The 21,395-nt window shown below is 47.3% G+C and overlaps 1 protein-coding gene and 1 long non-coding RNA gene across 3 annotated transcripts in view; one reads left to right on the forward strand and one right to left on the reverse strand.

The window, feature by feature from the left end:
* The window catches only part of TRABD2B (TraB domain containing 2B), a 192,080-nt gene that overhangs the window by 12,760 nt on the left and 157,925 nt on the right, over positions 1-21,395 (reverse strand). The window lies entirely within an intron of this gene.
* LOC138798870 (uncharacterized) overlaps positions 6,033-21,395 on the forward strand; it is a 35,781-nt gene continuing 20,418 nt past the window's right edge. For both annotated transcript variants that reach the window (XR_011364193.1, XR_011364194.1), the window contains exon 1: positions 6,033-6,086. This is a non-coding gene — a long non-coding RNA (uncharacterized lncRNA). The remainder of the gene's footprint in view (positions 6,087-21,395) is intronic.

Below are 21,395 nucleotides of genomic sequence, written 5' to 3' on the forward strand. Positions count from 1 at the left end.
CAGGCTGCTTCGCTTTGGTTTTTCCATAGAACAGATTTAACGTTGCGTTGCTTCTAATAAAGACATAATAAAAATGGTTTCTCGCACCTTATAATATGTAAATCAACTTAATGCCTGTACTTAAATCTTTGCGCCCCGTGACACTCATCTCACCGTATGACTGGCTTACGGCAAGTTAACTCTCCGTATCCAGGACGGGAACTGGTTAGGTTATGGAGGAGGTGTGAGGGTGCTGCTAATAAACTGCAAATGGATCATAATTGTGCAGTCAGGGTCTAGATTGCCGGTAGCGCTGTATATTGTTATATATAGTTTTCTCTCCCTGCTTCATGTTCCTGGGGATCTCTCGCAAGCAGCTGTACAGAGTTTTATATAAACTTTAAGGGAGAAGTCCGTGGCTGCAATGTTTTTTGGAGAAAGCGGGGGGTGGGGGGGGGGAGGACACACATACATAATAATTAGCACTACTACCCCGGCCCTGTGCCTGTCCAGGACTGGATCGCTGCTCTTCCAGGATCTTCTCCTTAGCCAACGTCATGACCCGGGTGATGGACAGCCCTCTCAGCCAATCAGTGACTGGAGCAGGACGTCACTGCAGTGACTGATTGGCTGAGCGGGCTGTCCATCAGCCTCTCCCGGGCACAGGGAAAAACTGCCGGCTCATAGTTTTTCAAAATCACTGGACTTCCCCTTTAAGACAGCAGCCCTTAAAGGGAATCTGTCAGCTCTATAGTGAATCTGTTTGCATACCGTACTGACACAGGTACTTCCTTTCCCTTCTGTCTCTGGCTATTTAAAGGGACGGTATCACAAACAAAACAAGTTTGAAAGAATTTCTTAAAATGTATTGTTGGAGAGATATGGACTCACTAATCCCACCATGTGATGCTTATGGGGAACTATCAGCAGGTTAGACTAATTGAACCTGCTGATATGTCCCTACTATGCACGGGGAGCTGAGGATGAAGGTAAGTCTCGTAAGCAGGGGCGGGCTGGGCCGGGGGGCAGGAGGGCATGTGCCCCCCGGGCCGGTCTTCCCCACCAATGAGTGGGCCGCGACCCGCGGCCGACTCTCTGCAGTAGTTGAGACTGAAAGAATAGCGCGGCCGGCCGCCGCGCTATTCCCTCAGTCTCTTCCGGGCCGCCTGATCCCCCCAGGAGCCGCAGACGTGCTGTACGCAGGCACGTCTGCAGGCACCTACATCAGGTCCCCAGCGGTGACGTCACTTCCCTGACGCGCCGCTGAGGACCTGATAGGAAAGGGAGAGGAGAGGAGCCGCCGCGCTGCAGCAGCAGGGAGAAGCTGCTGCACACTGAAGATCCGGCCCGAGGAGAGGTGAGTTGTTTTTCTTTTTTTCTAAACCCATTAACATGTGGCCACACCGGGGGGGGGGGGGGCTATTCTATGAGGGGGGGATGCACAAGGTGGCTATTCTATATGGGAGGATGCGCAGGGGGGGGCTATTCTATGAGGGGGGATGCACAGGGGGGCTATTCTATATGGGAGGATGCACAGGGGGGCTATTCTATGAAGGGGGATGCACAGGGGGCTATTCTATGAGGGGGGATGGACAAGGTGGCTATTCTATATGGGAGGATGCGCAGGGGGGGGCTATTCTATGAGGGGGGATGCACAAGGTGGCTATTCTATATGGGAGGATGCGCAGGGGGGCTATTCTATGAAGGGGGATGCACAGGGGGCTATTCTATGAGGGGGGATGGACAAGGAGGCTATTCTATATGGGGGGGTGCATGGGGGCTATTCTATGAGGGGGATGCACAGGGGGGCTATTCTATAAAGGAGAATGCACAGGGGGGTATTCTATTAGGGGGGATGCACAGGGGGCTATTCTATATTGGGGGGATGCACAGGGGGGCTATTCTATGAGGGGGGGATGCACAGGGGGGCTATTCTATGAAGGGGGATGCACAGGGGGCTATTCTATGAGGGGGGATGCACAGGGGGAGCTATTCTATAAGGGGGATGCACAGGGGGAGCTATTCTATGAAGGGGGATGCACAGGGGGCTATTCTATGAGGGGGGATGCACAGGGGGAGCTATTCTATAAGGGGGATGCACAGGGGGAGCTATTCTATAAGGGGGGATGCACAGGGGGGGCTATTCTATAAAGGAGAATGCACAGGGGGGCTATTCTATGAAGGGGGATGCACAGGGGGCTATTCTATGAAGGGGGATGCACAGGGGGCTATTCTATATGGGAGGATGCGCAGGGGGGGGCTATTCTATGAGGGGGGATGCACAAGGTGGCTATTCTATATGGGAGGATGCGCAGGGGGGCTATTCTATGAAGGGGGATGCACAGGGGGCTATTCTATGAGGGGGGATGGACAAGGAGGCTATTCTATATGGGGGGGTGCATGGGGGCTATTCTATGAGGGGGATGCACAGGGGGGCTATTCTATAAAGGAGAATGCACAGGGGGGGTATTCTATTAGGGGGGATGCACAGGGGGCTATTCTATAAGGGGGGGGTGCACAGGGGGGCTATTCTATGAGGGGGGGATGCACAGGGGGGCTATTCTATGAAGGGGGATGCACAGGGGGAGCTATTCTATAAGGGGGATGCACAGGGGGAGCTATTCTATGAAGGGGGATGCACAGGGGGCTATTCTATGAGGGGGGATGCACAGGGGGCTATTCTATATGGGGGGGTGCATGGGGGCTATTCTATATGGGGGGTGCATGGGGGCTATTCTATATGGGAGGATGCACAGGGGGGGTTATTCTATATTGGGGGAATGCACAGGGGGCTATTCTATGAGGGGGGGATGCACAGGGGGAGCTATTCTATAAGGGGGGATGCACAGGGGGAGCTATTCTATAAGGGAGAATGCACAGGGGGGCTATTCTATATTGGGGGGATGCACAGGGGGAGCTATTCTATATTGGGGGGATGCACGGGGGGGGCTATTCTATAAGGGGGGATGCACAGGGGGGCTATTCTATAAGGGAGAATGCACAGGGGGGCTATTCTATATGGGGGGATGCACAGGGGGAGCTATTCTATGAAGGGGGATGCACAGGGGGGCTATTCTATGAAGGGGAATGCACAGGGGGCTATTCTATGAGGGGGGGTGCACAGGGGGAGCTATTCTATATGGGGGGATGCACAGGGGGGCTATTCTATGAGGGAGGGATGCACAGGGGGAGCTATTCTATAGGGGGGGGGATGCACAGGGGGAGCTATTCTATAGGGGGGGGGGATGCACAGGGGGAGCTATTCTATGAAGGGGATGCACAGGGGGCTATTCTATGAGGGGGTGCACAGGGGGCTATTCTATATGGGAGGATGCACAGGGGGGCTATTCTATATTGGGGGGATGCACAGGGGGGCTATTCTATGAGGGGGGATGCACAGGGGGCTATTCTATGAGGGGGGGATGCACAGGGGGAGCTATTCTATAAGGGGGATGCACAGGGGGAGCTATTCTATAAAGGAGAACGCACAGGGGGGCTATTCTATGAAGGGGGATGCACAGGGGGCTATTCTATGAGGGGGGATGCACAGGGGGCTATTCTACGAGGGGGGTTGCACAAGGGGGCTATTCTATATGGGGGGATGCACAGGGGGGGCTATTCTATATGGGGAGATGCACAGGGGGGGGCTATTCTATATGGGGGGATGCACAGGGGGGCTATCCTATATGGGGGATGCACAGGTGGGCTATTCTATATGGAGAGATGTGCAGCGGGGGGCTATTCTATATGGAGGGATGTATTGATGAGGATGTTGCTGGAGCAAGAAGCCTAAAATGTCTGTCTGACAGATCCCGACATGACAGAGTCATGGCCAGAGAAGCCTTCATGATGGCCGGAGCCGGATGGAGAAGAAAAGGAAAAGTGGACGTCTCTTCATGCAGAGAAGACGCCTACTGTGAGTCACTGAATGTAACTGCACTATAATAACTTATAAGGTCTTATAACTTATCAGGGGTGTCAAACTATGTCCCTCCAGATGTTGCAAAACTACAATTCCCGTCATGGTTTATCTGTCCAGTCATGATGGGATTTGTAGTGTTGTAACAACTGGAGGGTCGGAGTTTGACAACTGTGTTCTATTGTCAGTGTTCTTATACCGGAGATAGATAGGAGATAGATAGATAGATAGATAGATAGGTGATAGATAGATAGATAGATAGATAGGAGGTAGATAGATAGGAGATAGATATCTAGATAGATAGATAGATAGGTAGGTAGGTAGATAGATAGATAGATAGATATGGGATAGATAGATAGATAGATATGGGATAGATAGATAGATAGGAGATAGATAGATAGATAGATAGATAGATAGATAGATAGATAGATAGATAGATAGATAGGAGATAGATAGATAGATAATGGATAGATAGATAGATAGATAGATAGATAGATAGATAGATAGGAGATAGATAGATAGATAGATAGATAGATAGATAGATAGATAGATAGATAGGAGATGGATAGATAGATAGATAGATAGATAGATAGATAGATAGATAGATAGATAGGAGATAGATAAATAGATAGATAGATAGATAGATAGATAGATAGATAGGAGATAGATAGATAGGAGATAGATAGATAGATAGATAGATAGATAGATAGATAGATAGATAGATATCCAGTAGGAAATAGCTATCTAGCAGTTCATTATGTATCTTTGATTACACATGAGATCACAACCAGCAGACACATTATAATAATGAGAACCTTCTATGGGGAGGATCCGGGTATTTGTATAGTGGATGTTAGTTAGTAATGGCGGTGGTGGTGAAGGGGTTGTGATATTTGTTTCTTTTATACTGGTATTATTGGTCTTGTTATACTGGATCTCAGTTATGGTGTGGTGGTATTAGTTAGTATGGGGTGGTAATGGTTGTGGTCACAGTGACAATATATGTTTCTTATATACTGGTGTATTGGATTTGGTCAGTAACGGTATATTTCTTCTATCCCCTATTAGTTCTGTTCTGGGGTCACATCCACACACTGATCCCCCACAGAACTCTGTATACTGATCTCTCACAAAGCCTCCAGTATACAATACACCAGGAATCCTCCAAGTACAACAGCTGCAAACACTACAACTCCCAGCATTTACTTACAGTCTGCAGCCCTCAGGATATGCTGGGAGTTGTAGTACATCCTCTGATAACAGCTGGTGCTGCAGAGATTCAGGGCTGATGGTTTTAACATGATAAGAGAACCAAAAGGGCATTACAGCACTGATAACAGGGTCACCGGGTACACAGCATGGTACCTTAAGGGTGCATTCACACAGACAGATTTAGCTGACAGATTTTTGAAGCCAAAGCCAGGAATGGAGTTGAAAAGAGGAGAAATCTCAGTTTTTCCTTTATTACCTGTTCTCTGCTTATAGTCTGTTCCTGGCTTTGGCTTCAAACATCGGTCAGATAAATCTCTCTGTTTAAAGGCATCCTAAGGTACTATGCTGTGCACCTGGAGCTAGGTTCCCTTTAATCCAATAGATGTATATCACAAGGGCTTTTCGTGGCTGGGAACACTGGCCACAATACTATAATTCTGTGGCGCATGTGTAATCTTCCTTTCCCGCACTTATTTGGGGAGGGTAATACCAGGTAAGGGCCAGGGTGGTGGATGGGCCGCTAGCCTGCCAGTCAAGGGCCAGTGCCGTGTGCTTGCCCCCCAGGCTAAAATCTGCCAGCCAGCCCCTGCTCGTAAGTATATCCTCGGTGCCGTTTTGGGGCACTTAGTAATTTAATCCTCGGTCCGGTAAGACTGCCCCACCCCCAGAGCACCAATCCAGCCCACCCACTGCCGATAGTTCCCCTTTTATTTCACAATCTGTTGCCCCTGGACCACCAGGCATTCACTATCTTTGGTCACTCATATTCAGTTCAATCGTAGTCACATGATCTGTCCCATTAGTACTGGCAGTTGGTTTTTACTTCACATAGCAGCATGGGGGATTGTGGGAAAGTGTCTGTACTGTTATATGGCAACAGCGGGGTCACAGTTCAGAGAGGAAGTGACCAGATACATGGTGGAGAAATATAAGCTTGTTTACCAAAAACATCACATTTGTTCCCTTCTACATATCTGTAAGTGATAAATATCTGATTATACCTTCTTTGCTTCATGAAACTGCCCCTTTAAGGTTTCCAAATACCCATGATACTAATTCAACTCAAAGTTGCAACGTGCGATCACAACCCTCAATAGGCTACAAGTAAGATTCCGACCACTGGATGTCCGTTCCACCATAGACCCATGTAGCCTATGCAGCTTGTAACATACACATAGACTCCCCATCTACTCACTTCCTATGCCTTCCTTCCAATCAGAACTGACAGCACGGCACTGCCCTGTACAATACTAATGCATAGTGCGCTGCGCTAACTTCAATGCGGTTAGGGTTTGATTCCACTGAAGAATAGGCTGAACCTGCAATTCATTTTACGCGTATTCTGCTTGAAACTCCGCTTGTAAAATAAGTACAGAGCAATGTCCCATTGTGTTCAATGGGATTTCTGCTTTGTTGTTCACACTGCAGAATTTACATGCAGAATGTTCCTCTGCGGATCCGTTTTCTGCTCAAAGAATTGACATGTCAATTCTTCGGGCGGATTCCACGAGAGAAATTCCATAGAAGTCATTGGAGCTTTGAATTCAGCGCCAATTCCGTCAGATCTGAGGAAGAAGAAATCTCAAGCGGAAAACTTTCTTCTTCAATTCCACTCCTATTCCTCAGTGTGAACATACCCTTATAGATGCCCCTTCCACCTGTCCATTGGGAAACACCCTTGCTCTTTAGAGACTGAAGAAATAAGAGGTGACAGATGAACACAAGAGAGAAGTAAGAGAGGAACAGACATAGGCTGTAACATACCAGTCAGGTATATGCTCTCTGTCTGTTCCTCGGTCCCATGCTCCCTTTAGTGTATTGTATTGGTAATGTAAAAGTGGTAATTTGGTGTATACCACCTTAAGCTGGTCCCCCAGCATTCCTTGTGAGGTAAAGAGCACTAGCAAGCTAGCTCGATTGGTGCATGTGATGAGGCATGTCATCAATGGGTGGAGCTAATTCTCCTGTACAGGGAATCTTCCAGATCCCTGGTCAGTGGAAGCCTGGCATTACCCAGGGCAGCATCTAAGTGTCTGCACACACACTATGTGAGAAGCTGACTAGACCTAAGTCCAAACCTCTGCATGCTGTGGACCTCTCTTCAGTATCCTGTGTCCGGAACCCAGTTATATTACAGAAGACGTCCGTGCTTCCTGTCACAGGGTCCTCCGGTCCAGTTCCAGGACCTCGCAATTATACTACAGAAACCAGGTCTGTCTTCTCTTCCTCACACACCTGCACAGCCGGCATACATGCAGCACAACACACTAAAGACGCTAAAGATGCATTATTGCCCTGGAGCTCCAGAAGCTTGCTAGTCCACTGACTCCCCAAAAGTCTGCCTGTTACTGAACTGTATCCTGTCACTTACAAGTTCCTGCTAGTAAAAAGCACTGTTCATTGAAAAGCCTGTGTCTATGGATTACTTATTACCCGGCAACCAGGTTAAGGAACTAGGAACATCATCTACATGATAGTCTGCTTCAGGGGCCAAGGCCTTAACACCCCTTACACTGCTCGGAGTACCACCGTCACCCGCGGCAACCGCAGTAAGGTCACCCCTGGCCACTACATGAGATTTGGCGTCACGAACAACGATATCTTTGTGTCTTATCACTACTGCTCTCAACATTGTGTGTGTTAAAACAGACTTTATCCACCTGGAATTGTGCATCACGGGCTTGCAAAAGGTTAAACCGACTTTCCCGCGCGGCAAGACTCAAGCTCCGCCCACTGGCTCCGGATTGCTGCATGTATGCCGCCATCTTGGAAAGGTTACAAACAAGCTGCTGCACTGTTACAGAGCACCAGAACCGCCCCCGTTTACCAACCAGATAAGTGAACTACCTTTGATTGTATTTCTCAACGGGCTTTGCTCAAGAGGGGAAGCGGGAGGACAGAGACTGAGTTATTACGACGCGCTCTTAAAGTGCCAAAGACTGCCAGCCAGCTAAAAGGGGAACCATGTCTGACCCAAGTGCCGGAGGTCAGGCAGCTGCTGCCAATCTGCCAGACCATGGGAATGTGCAGAACCCCGCCGGCCCCCTAGGGAATGTCGGCCCTATCATCCAACCACTTGACGCTGCTGCTGCGGCTCCAGCCCCCCCTGCGGCCCCAACTGGAATGCCGTTCTTTCTGGGCACCCCCAGTTTGCTCAAGTACAAGGGGGACCCCCACTCTTTTTCCGAATTTAAAGAGAACATTACTAGGATTCTTGAACTTGTAACTCTCTCACCTCATCAGCAGGTACAACTGTTGCTTGGACAGCTAGAGGGCCCAGCAGCCGAAGAGGTCCGTTCCTGGCCCCTCACTGAAAAGACCAGCGTGAGACAAATCTTGACCCGGCTACGCAAGGAGTTTGAACATCAATCCCCAACAGAGGTGCGTTTGAACTTCTACGACCGGCGTCAGAGGTCAGGTGAGACCCTCCGAGAATATGCTTTAGCACTCCAGTCTGCTTATAGGGCCTTACAACGTATTGATCGGCTGGACCCCACAGTAGCGGAAGGCATCATTACAGACCGGTTCATAGAAGGAGTGGACTCCCGATTAGTACAGGGCCAGCTTCGCATGCTGGCGGCCCAGAATCCTCACATGACCTTTCCGGAATTCAAAACACTGGCTCTGAAAGTCGTGGGTACTGACACTCCCAGCACCGGTCATGCTCCTTCTTACACAACTGACTCAGTCACTCTGTTTTCTACCTCTGCTGCGATCCCTCAGGGTTCCCCCAGGCAGGCGTCTCCACCTGCTCAGGCGTCTGACCCCAATACCCTGGTTGTGTTGGCACAGGTAGTGGACTCCCTGTGTCAGGCTCTCAGAGAATTTAAGACTCAACCCCCGGTTGCCTGTGAGCCCCCCTGTACTCAGACAAGTTACTCAGGGCCTTGTTCCAGCCGCTCTAATGTTGAACAGCCCCCACCTGAGGACCCCCCAGCCGAGGATTGTGTCTATTGTACCCACTGTAGACGGAGAGGACATTTCAGATACCAATGCTATCAGTTAAACGGGCAACCCCCGAGGCAAAGAGCCGCCCCTCGGGAGGTCCCTCCAAAGGCTCGCAGGAGCAGTGGGTCGATCGATTCTTGTCCCAATGTCCCTACATCACGCTGAAAATAAATGGTGTCCCACTTGAAGCTCTCATAGACACTGGCTCCCAAGTCACTACTATCGATAGAAGAGCTTTTGAACAGCATTGGGACCACAGTCTCATCAACCCTGTTGGTAAAACCAACTTACGCCTTATAGCTGGCAATGGACAGTCCATTACCCAGGTGGGCTACTGGGAACCCACCATCCAGATTGGGGACCGACAATTGCCCTCTCAAGGTGTGATAGTTACGGAGGCTCAGGGAGATACCACAGCGGTAGTGTTAGGCATGAATGTCATACGTCATGTATTTTCTGAATTACTTGCTGCATTGCATGCCTCTCTCCCCTCTGCTTCCCTCCCCTACAGGCAGGCGGTGCGGAAGACTATCAAAGTGCTCTCCGCTCAGCAGAAGTTTGCCAATCAGAATGGGGAGATCTGTCGGGTAAGAGTCACAGATTCAAGACCCATCACCCTGGCTGCCAACAGTGAGACCACTCTCTGGTGTCGGGCTCGACCCGGTGTAAACAATGAAGACTACACTGCTCTACTGGACTCATACCAGCTGGAAGGATTACCCCTAGTTAAAGCTGCCAGAAGCTTAGTCAATGTTTCGAACGGGCGAGTTCCAGTACGGCTTGTTAATTTGGGGGACACACCAGCGAAGTTACGTAAATTTAACACTGTGGCCAAATTATTCTGCATTGACCCTGAGGATGTGTTGGATGAAGAGATGATTGCCCAGCAAAAATCCATCAAGTCGGTCTCAAAGGGCTCTTACACCCCCACTGTTCATTGGTGGGAAGAGCTGAACATCGGTGATGCCAATACTCCCTCAAGGCACACAGAGGGCGTGAGAAAGTTGGCTAAGAGGTATCACGAGGCCTTTAGTAAACACCCTCTCGACTTTGGGAAGACTAATCTAATTGAGCACAGGATCCATACAGGTGACCATGCACCCATTAAAGAAAGGCACCGACCAGTCCCTCCGGCTAACTACCAACAAGTCAAGAAACTGCTGAAAGAAATGAGGGAGTCATCCGTTATTCAGGAGAGCCAGAGCCCATGGGCTGCCCCCATAGTGCTGGTGAAGAAGAAGGATGGGAACATACGTTTCTGCGTAGACTACAGAAAATTGAATAATGTAACCCACAAAGATGCATATCCTCTTCCACGGATCGAAGAATCCCTCACAGCACTGGGCTCAGCCCGCTACTTCTCCACTCTCGACCTCACCAGTGGCTACTGGCAGGTCCCGGTGGCCCCTGGGGATAGGGAGAAGACGGCCTTTACCACTCCGATGGGGCTCTATGAGTTTACAAGCATGCCATTCGGTCTCTGCAATGCCCCTGCCACTTTCCAGAGGCTTATGGAGAGATGTCTTGGTCACTTGAACTTCCAGAGCGTTCTTCTCTATTTGGATGATGTGGTCGTGTACTCTAGCTCGTACGAGGAGCACCTCCACCATCTAGCCGAAGTATTCCAGGTGCTCACACAACATGGCCTGAAGATCAAGCCCACCAAATGCCACCTGCTAAAGCCAAAGGTGAAATACCTGGGCCATCTGGTGAGTGCTGAGGGTATTCAGCCAGATCCGGAGAAGATCTCCGTTGTCCACGAATGGGACACCCCCAAGACAGTGAAGGAGGTCAGAAGTTTTCTGGGCTTCGCGGGCTATTACCGCCGCTTCATTCCTCATTTTGCACAAGTGGCAGAACCACTGACAGAGCTACTTCGAGGATGCCCGAAAGAGAATTATAACAGACGCCTTCCGGTCCTGTGGGAAGAAAGACAGGCCACTGCCTTCCATACATTGAAGGGCCTGTTGACTTCTCCCCCCATCCTGGCTTATCCGGACTACAGTCGACCCTTCCGCTTATACACAGATGCCAGCTTTGACGGTCTGGGAGCTGTGTTGTCCCAAGTCCAAGACAACCAGGAACGTGTCGTGGCCTATGCCAGCCGGAGCTTGAGGGGTGCAGAGAAAAACGATAAGAATTACAGCTCGTTCAAATTAGAACTACTGGCTCTTGTCTGGGCGGTGACTGAGAAGTTCAGGGACTACCTTACAGCCACCCCCTTCACCGTGTTCACGGATAATAATCCTCTGGCTCACCTGAATACTGCCCGACTGGGGGCTATTGAACAAAGATGGGCATCCAGACTTGCCAATTTCTGCTTCGACATCAAATATCGGAGTGGCAAGACGAACACCAACGCTGACGCCTTGTCTCGGTTGGCAAAAGGAGAGGAACCCCCTGAGGATGATGTTTGGGAGGATGTAGAGATGCCACCCTTCTACCAGAGGTTTGCTAACCAGAGCTCAGTGGTCGCCACACCGACTGAGGAAGGTTCCCCCTCAGAGTCTGACCCCTCGCTGGAAGTATCCAGGTGGTTGCTGCTGCAGAAGGAGTCTAGAACTCTGGGAGAGCTGTATGAGGCTCTATGTGCTGGAAAAAGGTCTCGCAGAAAGCGTCCCCGCCCTGACCAGGAACTCGATCGGCTCTGGCGGCATCGGAAGAAACTCTTTATTCAAAGAGGGCTCATTCTCCGAAATTCCCTTGATCCCGTATCTGGGAGGCGGATCCACCAGATCCTGATACCCCGAAGAGACGCTCGCGTAATATTGGACCTCTATCATGACCAATCCGGGCACTTTGGGGCGCAAAAGACTGAGGCCACTATCCGGCAGAGATTCTACTGGATCGGGATGCGCCTAGACATCGAGAACTGGGTGGCAGAGTGTCCAGCCTGCAACCTCAGCAAAGCTGGGAGAAGTGAAAGAGCTCCTTTACATTCCATTACCTCACAGAGGCCTAATGAGCTGGTGGCTCTGGACCACGTGAAGTTGGCTCCAACTCGCTCAGGTTATACCTACGCGCTGACCATGGTCGACCATTTCACCAAGTGGGTTGTAGTCGCCCCTGTGAAGGACCTCACGGCGAGAACCACAGCTGCAGTCTTCTACCGGGAGTATGTAAGGCATTATGGCTCTCCCAAAGCCGTGCTGACTGACAGGGGACCTGCATTTGAGTCCCAGCTGTTCCAGGAACTTTGTCGTTTCCACCAGTGCAAGAAGCTCAGAACCACAGCTTATCATCCTCAAGGGAATGGACTCTGTGAAAGGGTCAACCAGATCTTTATAAACCTGCTCAGAACAGCATCAGTCTCCAAGCAGGCAGAGTGGCCCCAGCTCCTGGACGAACTCGCGGAGATCTATAATAACACCATCCACTGCTCTACGGGGTACACACCCTACTACTTGATGTTTGGGCGGCAGGGTCAGCTCCCAAAAGATCGGGCTCTGGGGATCCAAGTCCCAGATGAAGTGAATCCTCTGCCAAACACTGACTGGGTTTCTGAACATCAGCACAGAATGAAAGAAGCCCAACAGATTGTGAACCATCGTATGGGCGAAGCTCAGCACAGACAAGGAGAGGCCTATAATCGGATGGCCAACGCCCCTCCACTTCAAGTGGGTGACAGAGTGTGGCTTCGCAAGTATCACCGTGCTGGAAAGCTGGACTCCTTGTGGGAAACAGAGCCATACCTAGTGACGGGTATTCCCTTTCCAGAGTCGGATGTGTATGAGGTTCAGAAGCCAGGGATGGCTCCTCAAACGGTGCATAGAAACCGGGTGAAGCTTTGTACCAAGGAAGATTTGGCAATGAGGTCTTCTCCTTCACCACCAGTGCATGCAGTTGAAGTATCAAGACCACCCGTTGCAGAAGGGCCCGCCAGCACCTTCCAGTATCTAATCCCGCTCTACCCACAGGGTCCGATGCCGGTTCCTGTTCCAGTTGCTCCCCCTGTGGCTGCTCCTTTACCGGTACCACCTCCTCAAGCCGCTTATCTCATGCCTGGCCCAGTGCCTTACAACCTCCCTGTTCCAGCAGAAGAGTTTCAGATTCCTGCTCCAGAGGAAGTGTTCCAGGTTCCTGCACCAGAAGAAGTTCAAGAGCTGAGGCGGTCAGAGCGAAGCACCCGGGGGACACCGCCTGCCCGCTACAGAGATTAATAAAATTTTCTCTTCTTTTGTACACATGTATACTGACAAAAGTTAGCTCAGGCTAGTTAGTTAGCAACTGTATTCAAGTCTCACACCTGGGTCTTCCCAAGATTCCTCCAAAAATGGACTATTTCTTCAGAGTGCTTCACCAGAGCCTTTTGGATATGGACGATGTTTGTTATTGCCTCAAAAGAAAGACTCTCCCGAAAGAACACTCCTCTTGTTCCTGTAGCTCACCAGAGACTGAGTCCAAACGTTTATTTACATTCCACAAGTATTGTGTTGCTTTGCTACTGAAAGTGTTGCACAGAGCGCCGAGGACGGCTTATTTCAAGAGGGGGAGTATGTAACATACCAGTCAGGTATATGCTGTCTGTCTGTTCCTCGGTCCCATGCTCCCTTTAGTGTATTGTATTGGTAATGTAAAAGTGGTAATTTGGTGTATACCACCTTAAGCTGGTCCCCCAGCATTCCTTGTGAGGTAAAGAGCACTAGCAAGCTAGCTCGATTGGTGCATGTGATGAGGCATGTCATCAATGGGTGGAGCTAATTCTCCTGTACAGGGAATCTTCCAGATCCCTGGTCAGTGGAAGCCTGGCATTACCCAGGGCAGCATCTAAGTGTCTGCACACACACTATGTGAGAAGCTGACTAGACCTAAGTCCAAACCTCTGCATGCTGTGGACCTCTCTTCAGTATCCTGTGTCCGGAACCCAGTTATATTACAGAAGACGTCCGTGCTTCCTGTCACAGGGTCCTCCGGTCCAGTTCCAGGACCTCGCAATTATACTACAGAAACCAGGTCTGTCTTCTCTTCCTCACACACCTGCACAGCCGGCATACATGCAGCACAACACACTAAAGACGCTAAAGATGCATTATTGCCCTGGAGCTCCAGAAGCTTGCTAGTCCACTGACTGCCCAAAAGTCTGCCTGTTACTGAACTGTATCCTGTCACTTACAAGTTCCTGCTAGTAAAAAGCACTGTTCATTGAAAAGCCTGTGTCTATGGATTACTTATTACCCGGCAACCAGGTTAAGGAACTAGGAACATCATCTACATGATAGTCTGCTTCAGGGGCCAAGGCCTTAACACCCCTTACACTGCTCGGAGTACCACCGTCACCCGCGGCAACCGCAGTAAGGTCACCCCTGGCCACTACATAGGCCATGTTCACACAACGTAAGTTCCGTACTAATCACGGCCATTGTTGCAACAGCCGTGATAGGTACGGAACCTACGTTGTGCTGCAGGCCTATCGGCGGCATAGAAAACCAACATGTCAGTTTTCTGCGTCCGCTATTCATTGAATAGCGGCTGCAGAAAACCCTGTCAGTGCACACTATGGAGCGAGCGGCTCCGGGCGCGCGCTCCATTATGTGCAGTGGGGAGTTCTGATGTGGGCATGCACTGATGCGCCCGCATCAGAACTCAGCGGTGCTAGAGATCCTCCGGACGGTACTGGATGATCTTCTCTGAGACCGGCCGTTCCGTGACCCGGCCGGATTATGGAACAGCCGGTCTCATACTACGTGTGAACATAGCCATAAAGATTATGGAGGCTGTCGGGGGCACCGATAGACATGGGTTAAGATACCCAACTTGTATGGCTCTTCTCTGACCTCCCCAACATCCTAATTCAATATTTTTCAAACTTTACAAAAGGTCAGAGGTGAACTTACCCATTAAAAGTGATTTCGACTAAAGCTCGTCACCTACAAAGACTTTTTTATTAGTTTAGACAAATCTTTTTAATCTGTCAAGTAGACTTAACTACACATCGATGCATTATCGTCTCTATTAGGAATTCTCTAACACGCCCTAATCCATGTGTAACCGCTTAAAGACGTCTCTCTGTCCGGGATGAGAGATGCAATTATGTTTAAACTGTTCTTCCAGGATCGGCACGATGTCATGCTAACAAGAACCATGGACATTACTTTATCCCAAACAAAGGCAATTCCTAGTCCATTGCTAAAAGCAGGAATCATTTGCTAAGGGAAATTGTTTGGGTGGTCTTGGGTAGGATTCAAAAGAAGATTACCAGCAAAGTGTCTTCTCTGTAACAAACTCAGCGTTCCCCAAACATCCCAGAGCAATGGGTTTACAAGGAGATTGTACTGAGCTGTGCAAAGTCAACAGTGTTCACATCCTACAGGGAACTATTTTATTATACCGGAGAGCGCCTCTAACCCCGGCCGCTCAGCACTGTGTGGAAAGTCAGTAAAGAAGAAATTTTAGTTAATAAATGAACTGTATCATCCTACTTTAAGGCTGCGTTCCTATATTGCAATGAACACGTGTGGTCAAAACCATGGCCCTGTGCCCAATAGCCTCATCATGTTGCCGATCAATCCCAAATAGTGGTGAAAGCATAGGTGCTCAAGCCAGTAATCCATCTGGTCTAGACTAGATACTCAATATCAACCCTCTAACCCAGTGTAGATTGGGATGTACCAACATAGAACATGATCACACTGGACCAGATATTTAATATTATCATTTTAGCCCAGATTGGGATGCACCTGCATAGGACATGATCAGATATGGCAAATTATGCAACATTACCACTCTAGACTGGAGCAGCTTTGGGATGTACTTACAATGGGCATAACCACATAGGACCAGATACGTAATACTGAAGCTCAGTGTCACGTGGATAGGACATGACCAGATATGACATATCACCCCTCTAACCCTGTGTAGATTGGGATGTACTTGCAAAGGACATGACTACTCTAGCCCAATGTAAATGGGAATATCTCTTAATAGGACACAACCACATGGAAACAGATACACAATATTAGCACCTTAACCCAATATTGACCAAGATATACTTGTTTTGACCATGATAACATGGGAATCAAGATAACAGATACAAAATAACATGGGAACCAAATATGCAATACTAAGACTCATGCTCAGTGTAGATTGTGCTCTTGCATAGGATCACTCTAGGTCCGTAAGGCTGGGATGTATATTTGTAGGACACGTTGGATCAGAAATTCAACACTTTAGCCCAATGTAGAATGGAATGTACTTTCATTGAACATGACCACACTGAATCAGATCTTCAAGGTCACCACTCTAGCTCTATGTAGATTGGGATGTAGTTCCATAGAACTTAGCCACACTGGATCAGATATTCAATATCACAACTCTTTCCCAGTATAGACTGAGAGGTTCTCATATACGACCAAATAAGCAATGCTACAGCTCTAGCTCAGTGTACTGTAGATGTGAACGTGCATGGGACCAGATATGCAATATTACCACTTTGGGCCAATGTAGACTGGGATGTATCATTATAGGACCTGACCACACTGGACTAGATATTGAATATCACCACCAATGTAGGTTGGTATGTTCTTGCAAAGGCCATTACCTCTCTAGTCCAGTGTAAATTTAACTCTATAGAACATAATCAGATCTTTGATATAATCAATCTAGCACAGGGTAGCACCCAATCAGATTTTGTGGATATTGGTAGCAGGAGCTGTAGTGGCCAAACATGGGCTGATGTTATCATGGATAGAATCCACTCAAAAGCTCCAATTTCCGATGACAAAACTTCTTTTTAGGAAGACATGGCTTTGGACCTCTGGGCTAAAAAATATTGGACAATAAAGGAGTGATAGAAAGTGCTTAGGGGATTAAGGGGGTCTTCACTCTCATAGTTTAAAGTATATAATGTTAGAAAATCAGTAAGATTTTTCACGTCACATCAATTATCTGTTATCTTTAAATTCCAAACTGGAATGGAAGTTGAAAAAACTGTAAACTTTATCTCACCCATAACAAAGCCGCTCTTGTCTTTGGGATGTTACAAAGTCAGATTACTCAGGACAAATGATTTTGGACAAGAGAAAACTCTACGGACTGGACCCTGCCGATGGTACAAATAAACACTGGGTAATGTCACCATGTTAAAAAGAGGTTAATTGAGGACAGCTACGAGGTGCCGATCATCTGGAGGACAGGAACAGCGGCAGTAGAAACACAGGCAGACGTTATTTACATTGCACCAGACAGGCCAAGAGAGAGCTAACCAGACCTGTCAACACACAGCTGCCCTGGCCCAACGCAAGAAAACGAATAGCACATGTCATTGTTAAATGTCTTCCATTGTATGGAGAAGACGTTTCTTCTTGGGATCCCCTAAGGTAATGCAATGGTTTCTGAGTTTACCTTATGAGCTAGTGCTGCTGACATGGAAATTAAGGTCTTGTTTCTTTGTTTTGTAAAGGTGAACATATATAAATGAAGTTCTCTTGAGGAGCAAAGGAGAAAATATCGAAAAGTCTTATGGCACCATACACGTTAGAGAAAGATTGACTAAACCCGATACTTTGGGTCTTATGTGTATAGGAACCTTCCAACTCATCTCCAATAGACGATAGAGGAAAAAACGACCAGGCAAGCAAAATTTTAACAGTCCTTCCTATTGTTCTCCCTGGAGATAAACCATTGCCAGATGTGCAGCTTCCTTTTTAGTCAATGGAGGGAAGGGGGTCAGATCAAATGCGCCAAGGGTGGCAATTGGAGGTGTATGGGCACCTTGAGGTAAAGTAGAAGGGATATTATGATTCTGACAGTTGTACAATGTGGCAGTACCCATTGGACATTATGTTGCATTGGTACAAAAGTGTAAACTCTATAGGAGCCTAGTCCAGGCTGTTATGATTATAAAGGTCTTCCTATTATATCGGCAAATGACTTCACATAGTAACTTATTCAAACATGTTAACAGACATACAATAAGGTAAAAAGGGCCTGAAACAATGTCTCCCTCCAAACAAAAAAAGGCAGTTATCCATTATCCAGTTGATCCGATAACAATTTTAAATTTGTGTCTACGTAGTTGTAATGGTCTCCGATGACTCAATTCACAATGAATGGTCTGTCCTCCAGCTTTTGGTCACTCAGGTCCTACAGACAACACTGACAAGACATAGATAGATTTGTATGTTGTAGAAGGCCATGGATACAATGGGAGCCTCAACCTAAGCACTACCCTAAAAATGTTATTTCATAGTGAGGCTCCATATGGTAATCTACACTTAGGTCTATCCTTACTTTCTGTAGGCTATATCAGAGGGGTATTTTCATCTATTGCTGGTAGAAGAAGATGGTGACTGAAGATGTTGGATGCAGCTCTACGGAAAACATGGATACAGCCTATGACCTATGGCTGTATCATGTTTTCTAGTACTCCTTGGGGCTACATCCAACTTCTTCAGTCACCAGTAGTCAAATGCCACACCCAATGGAGAACTGATAGCTTAGCTCAGTTCAGGTAGAGGTGAGAAAGAAATCTATGTATCCACTGGAGGGGAAGGGGCAGCTGGCAGATCAGGTACGGGTCTTTTTGCTTTCCCGCTATACTTTTGCTTCCATAGACATGATCACTGAGTTATTCTTGGACTCTTCATAATTTCACTTTGTACCATTTGTGATTTCAGCTCTCGGACTGTTCGTTCTCTGTGCTTTGCTTGGCCTACATGTGTTTATATTTTTTTTCCGTTTGATATCTAAGGCAAACATGTGGGCTGGTTGGACTCTCTCTAAGATCAGTCGCCATCCAAAGTGGGGGCAAGTCAGAAAAAATTGCAGAAATTGATGGTGATAGAAACTATTGCTCAAATATTTTCCACTGTAAAAATAAAGAGAAAAATCTTGGACTTAAAAAAACAAAACAAAAAAAATCAACCTCAGCTGAAAGTACTTTAGCCAAATGGAAGCGATTACCCTCGTCCTTGTTCTCATCTAATATATAGCTGATATGATGAGAGGTAGCTTTGTTACCAGAAGAAAACGAGTCAAATGATCAGAATTTATTACATAAAATGGCAAAAGACTGTCAAGAGTTTGATTCAGTTTGACACATGTGTCCGAGTTGTGTAATTCATTGAGTATGGAGAACGCAAACATGTGAGCTGGAAAAAGCTGCTGACAAGATCGGAGAGGTGGAACCCATTCATCTACATAAAATCATGGCATCAACAACGGCCTTCTTATAATTTTATGGGACATGAGTGTTCAAAAAGTTTTTGACATGTCCTAGGGACAAGCCAAAAGATTTGATTGGTTGAAGTGTGGGTGTTCAGAATCCAATGCGTAGCTAGAATGTGTCGGGAGAAGTCACTAAGTGCCCTCTCTCTTTCCTCATATTACATGTCTATGTCTTCTTGGATCATGTGTGCAGAGATTAGGAAAAAGCAGCATTCAGCTATGCCCTTCTACCCACCAGTTCTAGTAGGTAGACTCCGACCGAACAAAACACACATTCCTTGTGTAGGGGAGCATGTGAGTTACGCATGCTTCTTGTTACAAGACGGTGGGGTGATCTGATTAGAGATTAGCGCAATTCCTATGTCCTATCAGCATTTAAATACCAGTGGTCAAAAAGTTGGATGCAGCCCATAGGAAGCCTGTTAACATGGATATAGCCATAGGCCATAGGTTGTATCCATGTTTTTCGCAAACTCCCTAGGGCTGCATCCAACTTTTTCAGCCATTGGTATTCAAATGCCGAATGAGCCGACTTGAGCATACTGTAATTGTGGTCATCTCTACATCTGATGGTAGAGGTAGCTCCCACCTCTGTCTACCACAGGATGCAACTATCACTATATGGAGTTATCCAGCACTCTCTGCATAAGGAGTGTCATCCACTATACATGTAGGAGCTAAGAGAGTCAACGACCAGGCTTTTAATGCAGTTTATCTTATAACGTTTCTTGAACTTCTATGTCATGCCTTATACTTGCATCTAGTATTTTTGGATGCAACACTGTGAAAGACAGCATAAGATGCCATATTGGTGCAAAATTCAATAGAATTCAATGGAGACTTATAAAATAGCCTCCATATATAGATTTAAGAAAAACCTTCTGGATGGATACCGTACTGTACAATATTTCTCCCCTAAACTACGAGCAAGGAAGCCTAGATGAAAAACTCATACAGCACCTGCTCAGAACACTACGAAGGCTTCTTACAGTCGATAGATAAAATACTGCATAAAAAAGGAGGGGGGGGGGGGGGGGTTGATACTTTTTGTGGCACTGTATCTTACCTCTTGTGTATGGATCAGATCTATGTAAAATCTTCCAAAACGAATAAGTCCAGTAACTCACTTAACACTTGTTGTTTTAAGGAGAAAAAACATCAGATTGATGCAGAAAATGTAAAGCGTCATATCTGCCATATGGCGAGGAATGAGCTCACCGCAAACCCCCGGTTCGAGTCGTGCCGTCTGGCTTTCAAGAGGAAATTATTTTCCTATGTTAATGAAAAGGTATCGCATTCCATCTCTCTGTTATGGAAACAGATCTGATTCATACGGGGAAATTTACCTTTCAGATGCAGTCAGAGGAAATTAAATGTTTAGTTGTAATGGCAACATTTAGATATTCTCAACCGAGTCGAAAACGCCATGTGATTAAATGGCAAAACAGAAGAGCGGGGGCATCTCACCGGTCAGGAAGACATGACGGAGAAACGACTTTAGAATGAAAGAGTGAAGAAATATTTGCACAACCAGTGGTTTCCGATGACTGCCGGTGATGTCAATGGAAGCGAGGTTAATAATATTTGTCCGAATTCTTTGTAAATTGCCCGTGCGATCTACAGTTCATAGCTGCTACCGAATAGAGCCTATAGAGATGAAATTACTGTATCTCCTCAGGAATGAACCTAGCACGGTCACTGCAATGTATAATGTAAATTGTGGCAACTGTAGAGGAAGGGGCTCACACAGCCATAATCAAACTGGGCTCCATACTAGAACATGAAGACCCGGCGCTTCATAATGTCTTGTTTGTTACAGTTGTAATTAGAGATGAGCTTCACACACTGACATTCGTTACGAACTTTGGGGGGAAAGAAAGTACGTAACAAACCCAGTCCAAGATGGCGGCCACGCATTTAAATACACTTTAATATACATAGAAAGTAAAAAAGAGCCTACCTGTGGTTACTGCTACTACCCTACACAGTTGCACATCTCCTGCCTTGTCCATCATGGTCTATACTGTACTACCACTACTACTAGTAGTCATTTAAGACTTTTCAGGGATATTAGGGCCCTTTTGATTATCAACGATTCTATCTAAATGAACCCCCCAAAAATTGTGTGAAATTTGCTCTTCTCCATAACATGAACATAAAGTTTAGGAATATT

Source organism: Dendropsophus ebraccatus, chromosome 8 (assembly GCF_027789765.1).
Source record: "Dendropsophus ebraccatus isolate aDenEbr1 chromosome 8, aDenEbr1.pat, whole genome shotgun sequence".
Lineage (NCBI taxonomy): Eukaryota > Metazoa > Chordata > Amphibia > Anura > Hylidae > Dendropsophus > Dendropsophus ebraccatus.